This window comes from Vidua chalybeata, chromosome 4 (genome assembly GCF_026979565.1).
Source record: "Vidua chalybeata isolate OUT-0048 chromosome 4, bVidCha1 merged haplotype, whole genome shotgun sequence".
NCBI lineage: Eukaryota > Metazoa > Chordata > Aves > Passeriformes > Viduidae > Vidua > Vidua chalybeata.
Genome location: NC_071533.1, coordinates 19,922,774 through 19,935,902, shown reverse-complemented (window position 1 = coordinate 19,935,902; position 13,129 = coordinate 19,922,774). Strand labels below are relative to the sequence as shown.

The following is a 13,129-nucleotide window of genomic DNA, read 5'->3' as shown; positions in this document are numbered from 1 at the left end:
TGAATTTTTATGCAACACAAAACTGATTCTGTCATAGTTTGGAAGGACAAAGAACATTTTCCCACATTAGATTTTCCTTAGCTTTGGTTTCATAGGATCCACAGACAAAACCAGATTAATGCAATTTCTCAGGAGAAACAATTCCCACTATCATACTAAAAAACTTGGAAATTAGGACACTATATCTTTTATATATGGTTCATTTTTGTATTTTCAAAGTATGCAATAAGCACTAAATAAAACATGTTAGATCAAGCAATCTCTTTGGTACCACAGAGATCATACACATGGACAGATCCTCATGCTGGCCAATGGAACTAAAATTTCAGGCACATCGAGACTCATAAAACAACAAAATTTAGTCTGTTTTAATTTTAAAATGCATTGAAACATCTTTGAGTGCAGCATTTTGCATCCTTTAAAATATAAATATGAGGTGATGGTAAAGTTGCTTTTGATGGAAGGATATTAAACCATTGCTGTTTTAAAGCTTTTAAACAAGACCCAGGTATAAATCATGCAAAGAAAAACAACTTATGAAACGGAAGTATCATAACACAGACCACTTTTAAAGCTTTATAAAAGAAGCCATATTCAAACTATTGGAATCTACACTTACGTAAAATTTATGTATCCAGAAAAGCCAATTATTTAAATTAAAATGAAACAACAAGGTTCTCTTTTTTCCCCACCCAGCACCTGCAGACTAGAAGATGTATTATTCTTTAGAATATTCTGTACATTCACTTCCTAAGTCTCACTGAAGTTTCATCTTCCTCATATTCCTCTACAGGCATTCTATGTGGGTCCCACCCTGGCCCTGAGAAAGGACCAATTTAACATATACTGGCTCCCAAGAGGAGTCTTTTACTGCCCATTATCAGGGAGAACAACCTGGTATCACAGCCATGCCCTGCTCCCCAGTGAGGAGGAAATAAGCAGCATTCTTGGAAAACTATCCTCCCCTCTGGAAGAGATACATTGTTTATGTGTAAGCTATAGATGAACTGGACATATGGCAATTCTGAATTTCAAATAAAGACAATATTTTCAGTTACTTCAGTGGGCTTCATATTGCTATCACACTGCTCAACACACAAAACTACCATTCTTTCAGACACAGAACCTTGCACTAAACTATGAAAAGCACTGTAATAACATATTACCACTCACAGTCTTAAGAGTTTAAAATCTGACTCAACTGTTTCTTGAAAATGGTAACTCAGAGTTCAATGGTATACAGAGAGCATTCAGATTATACAGTCCTTGCTGATAGTTCAGAGGCACTTTAACTGATCTGTGACAGAAAAAGTCTGCACTCTCTGATACAACTCATTCTACTTGCTGCAGAAAAAAAAAAAAAAAAAAAAAAAAGTCGATTTAAACTTCATTCCAGAAATGGTATTTCATCAAGTTCATTATTAACAGCATCTAGGTGGTCTGTTACATTATTATTACGATAATCCACTGCAATTCATCTCAAAGCAGCAATAGACATTTAGAAAGGGAAATAAAAAAACAGCCCAATTCTTCCTAAATAAGAAGTTTCACTTTATTAATAAAACATCTCAGCCTCTGAAGTTTGAGTAGGGCTGGTTGCTTGACTGGTAGTGCAGGAGCTCCTTACAAATGGCCAGATCCCTCTATCTTCCTAACATGCATTCATTGTAATATAAACATTTCACAGGCAAACACTGTCTGTGATAAACTTCTTAAGTCCTTGGAAAAAAGCCTCAAAAGGTCTATTTTAATGGCCAAAGCAATGTATTTCCTGTAAGTGACAACATTAACTACATAATATTATCAACGTACAGTATTTCAGAAAAGCAATTTGGCCACTTTTCAATACATGGCTACAGCCTGAGCTCTAAATTCACCTGCCATATGCTCAGGCTAAGTTCCCACTTTAACAAAATCACACCTGAGAATGTTCAAAGCACTGGAAGTTTCAAAATGCTTCTGAAATGGCTTGACCCAACCCTGTTACCACTCTTCCCAATGATTCCCTGGCATGGTTTGATTGGTAAATTGGATGGTTCCACTCCATTCCGGAGGATGTCAGTGGTGCAGATGTGCACTCAAGTACCATCCCATATAATAGAGGTCACCTCAAACCCCTGAGCACCGCAACGGAGCTGTGAATGATAACAGAGAAAAGGACACAATGTTAGTAGAATTGCTGCCATCATAAGGTCAGAAAACCCACAGAAATCCACAGACTTGTTACAAGTCTGTAAATATTAAATATGGTGAAAACTTGTGCAACTCAACAGTACTTCATACCTTGGACCTGCTGGCTTGTTTCTTATATATCTGGACATATCCACTGAGCACCACAAATCTACTCCCTCATTTCTAATTGATACAAAGAATTAGAAGCTACAATATCCACAGCCAGTAAAATGGTAGTGCCATTAAGGCAGATTTCTATATTTTGATATAGTAGTTTTTATTGAAATAGAATGCTAGCATTAAAATAATCAATCAGTGGCTTTCAGCATTTAATAGCCTCCATCAATCCAATGTAAACACACATTAACTGAGTAATAGACACAGTTGTGCACAGTTGTGCAGATCCTTTGAAAGCTCCTTTTCCCTAGGAAGGTAGAACAAAACCCATTTTCTTATACTAAAGAATTCTTATAGGGTTTTATTTAAAAAAAATAGGAAAAAAGGGGAAAGAAAAGAGGAAAAAGGAAAGAACGGAAAAAGGAAAGAACGGAAAAAAGGGGGGGCGTCAAAGACATGGATTTGCAGCTTGAGCTTGTTTAAGTCATTCTTCCCTTCTTACTGATCCTCAGATCAATGATTTGAAGAGCTTATGGTAATTTGAACTTCACTTTACATAAAGATCCGCAGATTATGTGGACTTTAATCTTCTTAGTTTTCATCAGCAGTGCTCAAGATGTTGCTAAATCATAATTAGCCTAAACTAATACAATTGGTTCCCCTGAGTCTGCTTCTCTTGGTATCAGCTTAACAGAGGAGAACCCATGTAACACTGTTGGCATCAGGAAGGCTCTGAAAGCCGAGCAGAAGACCCCAGACTACATGAGTAGAGCTGGACACACCTTCTTTCTTCCCTGAGGGCTTATCTTCTAAAGCAGGGTCTTAGAAAAAGCTGTAAATCTCTAATCTGCAGTGTTTAAGTGCGCAGCTGTGTGTATATATATTCATAAAGATACCATGTATGTACACACATGTATTTTTATAGCTATATATATATATCGTTGTAGAAGTCATACATATACTTATATATGAACACAAAAATTTGGTCTTTGCAAATTTAAAAAAAAATCAAGTAGTTCTTATTTGTCCATAACTTGGCCCATCTTTTTATATTAAAAGGAAGATGTTTTTAGTTTCATACAGAGGTTATGTCCTGAAGTCCTATTTCATATTAATCTAGAAAGCCTTCAATCCATACTTCTTTCTCCCATCCAGAATTTTCTTTTTCCTCACTAACAGTAAATAGGTTTTCCTCTTTCAGAAAAATAATTAATTACTATTTTGATAAATATCCCTCAGCTGGACCACGTAAGACATGTAAGCGCAATTGCTTCTGATTTTTAGAGGAAAAGCTGCCTACCTCAAATACTTCCAAAATTCAGTTTGAAGCACTCTGTGGCTCTCCTAAAATAAAGTACATTATCCATGAAACCCTACTATCATCTCATACTGAATCTTAATCTCTGAGTGATCTCCTACTAATCTCATCTAGTGAAGAGACATGTTCTGTCACAAACAGTTCACAACTGAAATACAGGGACATATTTTGGAAAAAAACAAAGGCTCCTCACCATATTTAGCAGAATCAAGGCACAGACATTAAAAAGCATCTTCCTAAGTACTACAGTGAACATATAAAATAATGTCCTGCTAGGTGCCTAAATGTCCTCAAGACCTAGTCAGGGAGGATAAAAAAATTGGCAAACTCCTCACTCAGATCCGAAAACACAAGCTTTGCAATAGTAAGATAGAAAGCTAACCAGAACTTAAACATTTGGCTCATTACCCTTATTAGCATTCTTTGGTATCAAAATTTCTACCTCTCTCTAACTCACACAATTTCTCAACATTGCTTCTGTTCTAACAGAAACTGCTTCAGAAGTTGTAGGGATAATATCTCAGAATCTTGTACATCAGTGTGTCATAAGGTACTCGTTGTTTGACATTTTACAGCTTGTAGAGCTGTGTATCCTACATTGATGCTATGATTTTTCAAGGTCAGCCTTTCAGAGAAATGATGTCCAGTATCTGTCACTATCAAACTCTCTACCCACACACAAGCATGCACACAAACTCTAATGGCCAGTGCTACTCTAAGTTAAGAGACTGTCAACCTTTTCCATTAAAACTGCTTTTCTTTCCAAGGTTTATATCACAGTCATAAAGACATCCTTTGGGTTAGAACATGGTGATCAAAAATACAGAATCAAATCTTATTTAAAAAAGGTTAAAAAGTTTTTAAAAGCCCTCCATCTTTCAGCAGCTGGTAAAGTACAGCTCTTAAGGGCCTGTCAAGCATTTCTTTCCTTTCTCTAAACTCCACAGGAGTTAAGAGCTCTGTTTATATCCCCTGATCTAGCACACAACACTTCAAACTTCATCCCTTTTCTTCCTCCTGGAACCTGTTAGGAAAACTTAAACCTAAAAAAATAAAGTCAGATAACGCAATGAATAATCAGATAATGTTCAAAAAATAGCTACTTGGAAAAGACCAGTGGGGCCTTTTCACTTTCAGCTGTAACAGTGTAGTAGTAAGTAAAGCATTAAAAACAAACCAGCAGAAGTAAATGAAACTGGCTTGGCACTGAGACTTTGGTAGCTTCAGTATTTTTAAATTCCTCCCCACCCCCCCCCCCCCCCAAAAAAAACAAGTCCGCAGGAGATCATTCTTGAAACCATTTTACAACTATTAATTAAAACTATGTCTCTGTTCAGGATATTAAAAAAAAAAAAATTGCCTATTCCTGTCCATGGCAGGGGAGTTGGAACTCAATGATCTTTAAACTCTCCTCCAACCCTGTGATTCTTTTCTTTGGACAAAGGATACATCTCCCTGCAGACATTGCAGTGTTTGTAAAAACTACACACTTCTGACTGCATGCTGCCTCAGCACAGACTAAAGCTGAAGACACTTGGTGCTCTCTCCAAGTCTCACTCCAAATGCACTCCACACAATGGGATCACCTCAGCTGACCTGGGACTAGAACCACAACATTTTGATGTAATCTATTAACAGCAGGCACTGAAACATGTCCAGAAAACTTGATACTACTGAGATAAAATGGGGAAAAATAAGGCGGAAATCAGTTTTGTCACTGTCACCTTCTAGATCTGAACAACACTGCTCTTCACCTTTGCTCTAAATGCTGCAGCCTTTCCTTTAGAAAATGTGCAGATGCAATATTAAACTTTAAAGCTTTTACTAGGTTTAAAAGAAAACCCCTGTAAAATCACAATGGATATTGGATTTGATGACTGCCTTCCAAGAAGCACAAGCAGTACACTCCTTTCATTCAGTTACCAAACTAGGTTTCATTACATAAAAACAAATTGTCAAATGCTTCCTACTACACGTAGTATTTTTTACTATCAAAACTTTATGAAATCCTGATAAAAATTATGTGCATTTTAAATGAAAGAAGGAAAAGGCAAGCAACCTTCTGTGCTCAATAAGAAGGTATTGAACTGTTAGTATAGGCTTTAGTGGGAAGATAGGTATGCTAATAGGAAAGGTTATATTTGCTTAGTACCAAGTAGAATTCATAGACATAGGCAAGACAGACAAAGATAGACTTCCAGTCAGACCAAAAAATTAAGTGGAAAACTCATATACTTTTTAAAGGAGACAAGCCACTCACTTCAAGACCTATCTGAATTGGTTTTTAAATACCTGGGAAGCACCTAATCATATTAGCACTGCCTCACCAAAGATATTATCTTTTGATGAGCTATTAAGCATTAAAAACACTTCTGTGGAGCAAGCAAGCAATTCATTATAGCTTGTGTTGGCCACAAGGTTCATCTGAGATGCATAACAGATTTTAAAAACGTCCAATTAATATTTACTAAAATACTTTCAGCATTCTGCTGTACTTCCCTATATCCCAAATCCTGCCTGTCTTCCCCTCAATCAGGTGACTCAGGGAACTTTTCCTGGATTGGATTCACTTATAGAAATGTCTAAGTTTCTAACCTTGCCAGGGCTTAAAACCAGATACAGACATCTAAATAATCATCCTACAGGTTATCACACTACAGGTACAGACATTCCTCCATTAGCAAAAATGCCCATGCCTACAGGATTAGATGGCAAAGACTCAGAGCAAGAATAAAATGTCAGAGGAGCTGAGCAGGTAAGGGATGCCCTGTACAACATTTAGGTAGTTAAAACTATGTGGGTGTTCAGGAAAGCCCAACTAGTAACCCTAAAATTTAGCACTAACCCTGTATTTTTATATAGTGAAATATAAAGTCAGTAAAAGAACATTATCTCCAAAATACTCACTAATTACTAACACAGCTTTCTGAGTGATGGTATCTTTCAATACTCTTCAATGGAATCCACACAATGGACTTTTATTTTGGTGAAAATATATGATGAAACCAATGTATCTGTTCTCCCTTCCCTCTAGCAGTTTTAGAATAAGGAGTATGTTGCATCTAAATTCAGAGGATACCATCCACCTATGGTACGTAGCAAATATAAATATGTCAGGAGGAAACTGCAACTTTAAAACCCGTCCTTTTTCATTATCACATATAACAGTTGGAACCTAATGTTAATAGTAAAAGAGCTTTTATGCTAAATCCTCCTTTATGACCAATAAATTAAAGCATGTAATGGATTCAGGAACAAAATTTATAAAGAAATCCAGACCATGTGTGTAACTACATATCCATTCTTGAAGATACCAATCTACAAGCATTTTTTTCAAGGTTATATAGTGTTCTTCTTAAAAGTTTTTGGGGAACATTATGGAAGCATGATCCACACAAAAGTAACAAAACAACCCAAGAATTCCAGCACCAGTGCTAGTTTATTGCTTCAGTGAAAACAGCTCACACTCCATCATCTTGAAATAAAAAAGTCTGAGAGCTTCACAAACACAAAGATTTCTGAGAAACCACTCACCTTCCAAAGGCTCAAAATCTCTCCTCCTCCCCTGAACACTGCACAGCTCCAGATACCAACTTACAAAAACTGCCCCTAGCACAAACAGAGGCCAATAACTTAAGAAAAATTCCCAGCTACATACAGGGATGAAAGCCTTTATGTTGTGAGACCCCCGTGTTGTTTCCTTGGGAGGGTCCTCTCAAGCAACCAGAGGGCTGAAATTAACAGAGAATGGTTTCACTTACAAGGCAGGTGTTTCAATGTCTGCACTTGGAACCTAATTAGTGAAATTAAGCCTTGCAACAGCACATGGTCAATTTTTTAAACAAAGGCATTCGAGACCAAACAAAAAGAAAGCAATAAACTAATTAATGTGTAAATTAATCTAATTGCTTTGTTCTCACATGACATTCTCAATCACTAAGTGCCACAGCAGAAACATGTTATTTTATCATCTGATGAAATTAGCCCACATACAGATTAATTTAACTTTGCCAGTATGGCCCTTCCGTATTTTTATTTCTGATTGTAAATAACTCATTAAAAATAATCAGAATATTTAATTTCATTTGACTAGAGCACTGCAGTAGTGCTTCCATACTGTTCTTTTACAGAAGAAAACATTTATTGTCCCTTTTCTCCTCCACAATGTGGCCTCCTGTGAAAAAGGAAATCTAATGAATTGTCAAACTGAGGCCAGAGACAGATGAAAAAGACAATGGCTTTTGGTTTGGTTGACTGTGAAGGACCTCTGAATCCACTGAAATATCTCTAAATATTTATTTGTACACCAGCACAGAGGAGGAAATAAGCATGCTAAAACTTCAATACTAACTCAGCTCTTCATGCTTACAATATTTTTGTTCTGATACAACACCGCTTGACAGGTAAGTGCCTACAAACCATGTCCCATCAGAAGCTTCATTCTCTCTGCAATGACTCCTGTCTCGCTTCATTCTGAGGGCATCAGGTCTACTGGCTTTTAACACTGGGTTTTGAGACTGTCATACTGAAATTCAATGCTTATTTCAGCTGTTTACTGTCTGGTTGCTACATTCTCTAGTTTGGGGACTCTGCTTGATATACCTGATTATATGGGGTTACTGCAACAGCTTCTAGTTTACAGAGCCAGTTTGCAGATTAAGACTGAGAATAACATGAAGAGGAATACTGTACAAAACTATGCAAGTTTAGAAAAGCTGCACCTCACTGAAAACATACAGCCCATGATTTCAGTTTGATGTCTGATGTCTGAATCCTTTTACACTGCACATTTTCAAATTTTAAGCAGTAAATGACAGCTCTATTTGGAACACATTTTCTCTTAATTTAACATTACTGTGATAACTTGTGCCATTAATTTATTAAAGCTTGCAACAAATATGATAGTAAAAAACACACTTGTAAAAGTTGCTGTAAGTTATTAAAAATTTAGTATGATTATTAATTTATAATAGAATTTGTAGCATTTCTTCTGTGAAACACTAAATGTACATTAAATAATAGCATAATTAATACTTTTAGTTACTGATTTTGCCAGGAGAGCAGCCTTAATAATTGTTGGAGTGTATGTTAACACTTGCTGTCTGTAGCTCCACCTAGACTGAGATTAAAACTGGACTTGCCAACTCATTTATTTTCAAGATGCCTCACAGTATGACTCCAGCTTTTGGAATAAATTCCATTTTTAAAAATAAAATGCACAAAACGTTAATTTCTGGCCCACACTGTGGCCAGATATAGCATGACATTTTGATCTAAGCTCACCCTATAGATTTTGGATGCAGAAGACAAAGCACTCAAAAGATACACCTGTGCACATACAGACACTGTACAGTCTGTGAGGTTGAATACTGCTTGACTTATGAGTCTGAACCTTTTGTGGCACGGGCATTCTCCTACCTTTGCTTTCAGGGACCAGAGATCCATCAGCCACTTGGACTGGCATGCATATTACTGGTTAGGCTGTTGTGCCCTGAATGTAATACAGCAAACCTGAGGGACAAGCTAGGATGTGAGTGTATTAATAGGAAATATGTTGTAAAACTACACATTGGACACAGACAGAGAAGAAAAGAAGAGCCACAACTCATGGTCAAAGTGGTAAAGGAAGGATGAACAAAAAAGTTGCCTACTATTATCTGAATGCTGTGTTTTTTTCTTTGTTTATTTGACTTGAGCCACTTTTGATTGTCACAGATTGATTTGGGGTATAAGGAACAACTAGAAGTCATGTATGCCAATACCCCTGCAATGTGCAGGACCATCTTCAACTAGATCAGGTTGCTCAGAGCCCCACCCACCCAGCCTGACCTTGAATGTTTCCATTCAAGGGATGGGACATCCATCAGCTCTCTAGGCAGCTGTTCCAGTGCCTCACCACCCTTATTCTAAAACACTTCTTCCTTCTATGTATCATTATATGTTGTCCTATCACAACAGATCCTGCTGAAAAGTCTGCCTCACTTTTCTTACAGGAACTCTTGATGTTGAAAAAAAAATAGATAAATCACTAGCATGCACTTAAAGACACAGTTCTTAGGCCCCAAAAACCCAAATGGCATGTCTTTTAGTCTGCATCAAACCAGTTACAAATATTTTTACCACGTAATCTAAAGCTCTTCTTACTGCTTGTAACAAGAAGTTGGTGCTGTGATCAAATCTTCAGACAGGAAAGAGGGCACTGAAGTCCTATGGAATGCAGAATGTATATTTTTAGTCACTTCTTTGAGTGGTCAGGAATTATTCTTATTCCTCTGAGGCAATATCGAACAGTAGGGATATCTGTCCTTGAAATTTTTTATTCCATCTCACTTGTTTGGTCTGCTAGTGTACCTACAGCCTGTGTACCTGCATTTCCCACACTTAACATCTGTTAGCAACTTCCCAAAACTGCTAAGGAGCTGTTTCCATAAACCAAGGAGATTCTCTCCTTACATACACACCCAACAAGCTTCCAGATTTCCCCTGAAGGGTTCCATGCAGGCAGCACAATAAACTGACACAATTAAGCATGGTCAAAGTACACTGACAACATAATGACTGATCATCAGTAGCATGAGAGTTTCAACAAAACTCTAAGCATAATCCATAAGTGTTCCTCCCTCCCAACAGAACTACTGTCCATCTTTTGCTGAAATACATTTTTAGCTTGGCCAGGGTCATAGAGCAAAACAAAGTTTGCCAGCAAAACCTAGCAGCAGAGAATTAAGCAAATAAGCTTTCCCTTAGAGACATTTTTATTAGTTCTAGAAGCAGCATTTTGAAATTTCAGTGTCATTTTTCAGACTAAATGAACCCTGATGAGCTGAAGCCGGCATTTCTTCTACACAACATCATTTATCAAGTTTTTTTGTTTCATTTTCAAGAACAAATGCAATGTTGGAAAAAATCCAAAGAAACAGAATGCCAAGATCAGATCATAGATTAAACAAAAATCTCTTCTAAATTACTAAATCCTGTAATATTACTAATTACTTTTAGAAAACAGAAAATACATTAATAAATAATTAACCTAATGCAGATTGTTCTCACCTGAATAAAGGCTGTCACAAGAATAACTAAGAGATGAGTGAAGCAAGTCATTTAAATACAGGTGAAAGCCCTAAGTTAGATGACTAACACTTTTATCCATGTGCCAGAAAACAGAGATTAAATAGTTCAAGCCTACTGGACCTCTGACTGGCATTTGTAAAACTCTCAGTGAAAGGTAGGAGATCTTTACTCTTCCTCCTCAGGATAAGCTAGTGGAGTTTTTAACATGCAAAATTTGGTACATGCATGGTACAAGCTATGTTCTCTTGCAATAATAAAGAGGGGGAAAAACGTGGAAATGTAAAGCTGATGCAACAGGAATATTAACTTCATTTTTAGAACAAATGAAGTGAGGATAACCAAAGAAATAATTGCAATTCTCATGTCTTTAAGTGAAAGAGCAGACTTTTGTATTTTCCAAATTGTGATTAGCTCACTACCAACAGGGAGGAACCCTGTGGATCCTACAAGGACAATTAAGTTATACAAAAATAAATGATCATCCCTTCAGAACACAAGCCAGAGAATTCACTTGCACATTTACTGCAGACACTGCAGTATCAATATAACAGTTGAGGCATCCACTGAAACAAATAAAAGTTGTAAGGAAGATAATTTTAGCTGGTGTATCTTTATTAGCCTCTACCACTCTTTGTTTTCATCCTGCTTGGCTGACTGAGACAACGGGTAATGTTATCTGTGCAGACAACATTTTTCCCCACAACATCATCTAAAACAACAGGCTGAGCATTCTATACTTAATTACTTTATTTTCAATTATTTCTGTGCTACAAGTTTTTTAGAAAAAAAAAGTCTGGCATTTAGTTGGCTTTAAATTCCAGTATATCAACACTCAGTGGGTAACTACAGTTATAAATGGCAAGGAATAACAGAAGTGATAAAATAGCAATTCCACACCTTGACTGATATATTTACATCTATCTCTTTATATCTATCTTCATCTCTGAAAACAGTGAAAACTGTGAAAGTTTAGAAAATACATAAATTCTCTTTATTAAAAAATTCCAGGAATTTAACCAACTAAACCAAATCACAAGTGTTTTTTTTCATAGCCCATAAGATTATCAACAGAAATAGGTGCAAAATGAGTATTAGAGATGTCTGTTAGCTGGAAGTTCTATCACTTTGTGAGTACCTGTACATGCTCCCGCTTTTATTCTTGAAATTGACAGCAAAAACAATGAAAGCTTGGCTAAGTGCACTGCTTATTTCAGACACATAAGTTAAAGACATAAATCTATTTGCCACTGAAATACAAATTTCTCTTTCTAAACTAGGAAAAATCTCTTCAAGTTTTTGAACAGCACAGTGTCCAGTTTAAAAGAAGAAATTTAGAAGCATCAATTACAAATAATACCTGGGGCTACTGCTCTTATATGAAAAATATTTGCCATCTTAATAACATAACATAGGCAAGAATTCTACTTTATATCACTGCTTAAGTTGGCACATTTTATCATCACACTAAACTACTCCTTGAATATGAAAACAAAGTACTGAGCCTCTCATTAGCACTATTGGCTACAGTGGCAGTAATTTTAAGGCAGTCCTACATCCAAATGCTGGTAATAACACATCTTGAGAAGTTTTTAGAGAGGAAGAAAAATAATGTAGAGTGAACATATAAGGAGGTACTGTTGAAGGACATCCTCTTCCCAGCCTGGAGGATACTATTTTACCTATGTTCCTGCAGTCTATCTCTGTGCATGTTCCAGCTAAGAATGAGATCAAAAGCAATTTCATATTCTGCTGAGGCATTTCAGAGCTTATCACACTATTTGTGCAAGTTCTGCTGTGGTCTCTCCCGACTTTCTCCACTGAATTTCAAGTTTCAACATCTAAGTGGAAAAAAAGTCCATTTTCAGGTAACTTGCTGTCAGTATTTGAGTGACAAAGAAGAGTTTAAAAGGGGAACTTTTGAAAAAAGTCTTCTACTAAAAAAACTGAAGAGTAGGGCAGCTCTTGCACTGGGATCTGTAGGGTCCATCACTACCAGAACAGGTTAGCTTGGTCAAGTGTTGCTCAAGCATTTACCCTGATGTTAAAGGCACAATGGACCTGGCAATGCCAAACCCAACACTGCAGAACATCACGATCAGAAGTGTATTTTGCCTCCCTCTATTTTGTGGTTGTAGAAATCAGGATGAAGTTTTAGATATGTAAAAAGAGCTCCATGTAGCAGACTGCTGGTCTTTAGCTGATGTGACAAAGACTACTACTGATGAAGGGAACATTTGAGACGAAAAAACAACTTTCACTTATGATGTGAAGGTGTGAATGTTATCCAAACTACTTCACTGGATTTGCTTGGATTTACTGCATGAGGTAATTAATGCTGTTCCTTGACTGATTCAAGATTCCTAGCATAGGTGTACAAACTGCACTTAGGTTGGGGAGAGCAGGAGGAAGCTCTCAGCCACAGAATCGATGCAGGGGCTCAGGTGAAAACAG

At 36.8% G+C, this 13,129-nt stretch overlaps 1 protein-coding gene across 5 annotated transcripts in view; it reads right to left on the bottom strand.

The window, feature by feature from the left end:
- The window catches only part of CCSER1 (coiled-coil serine rich protein 1), a 603,186-nt gene that overhangs the window by 363,944 nt on the left and 226,113 nt on the right, over positions 1-13,129 (bottom strand). The window lies entirely within an intron of this gene.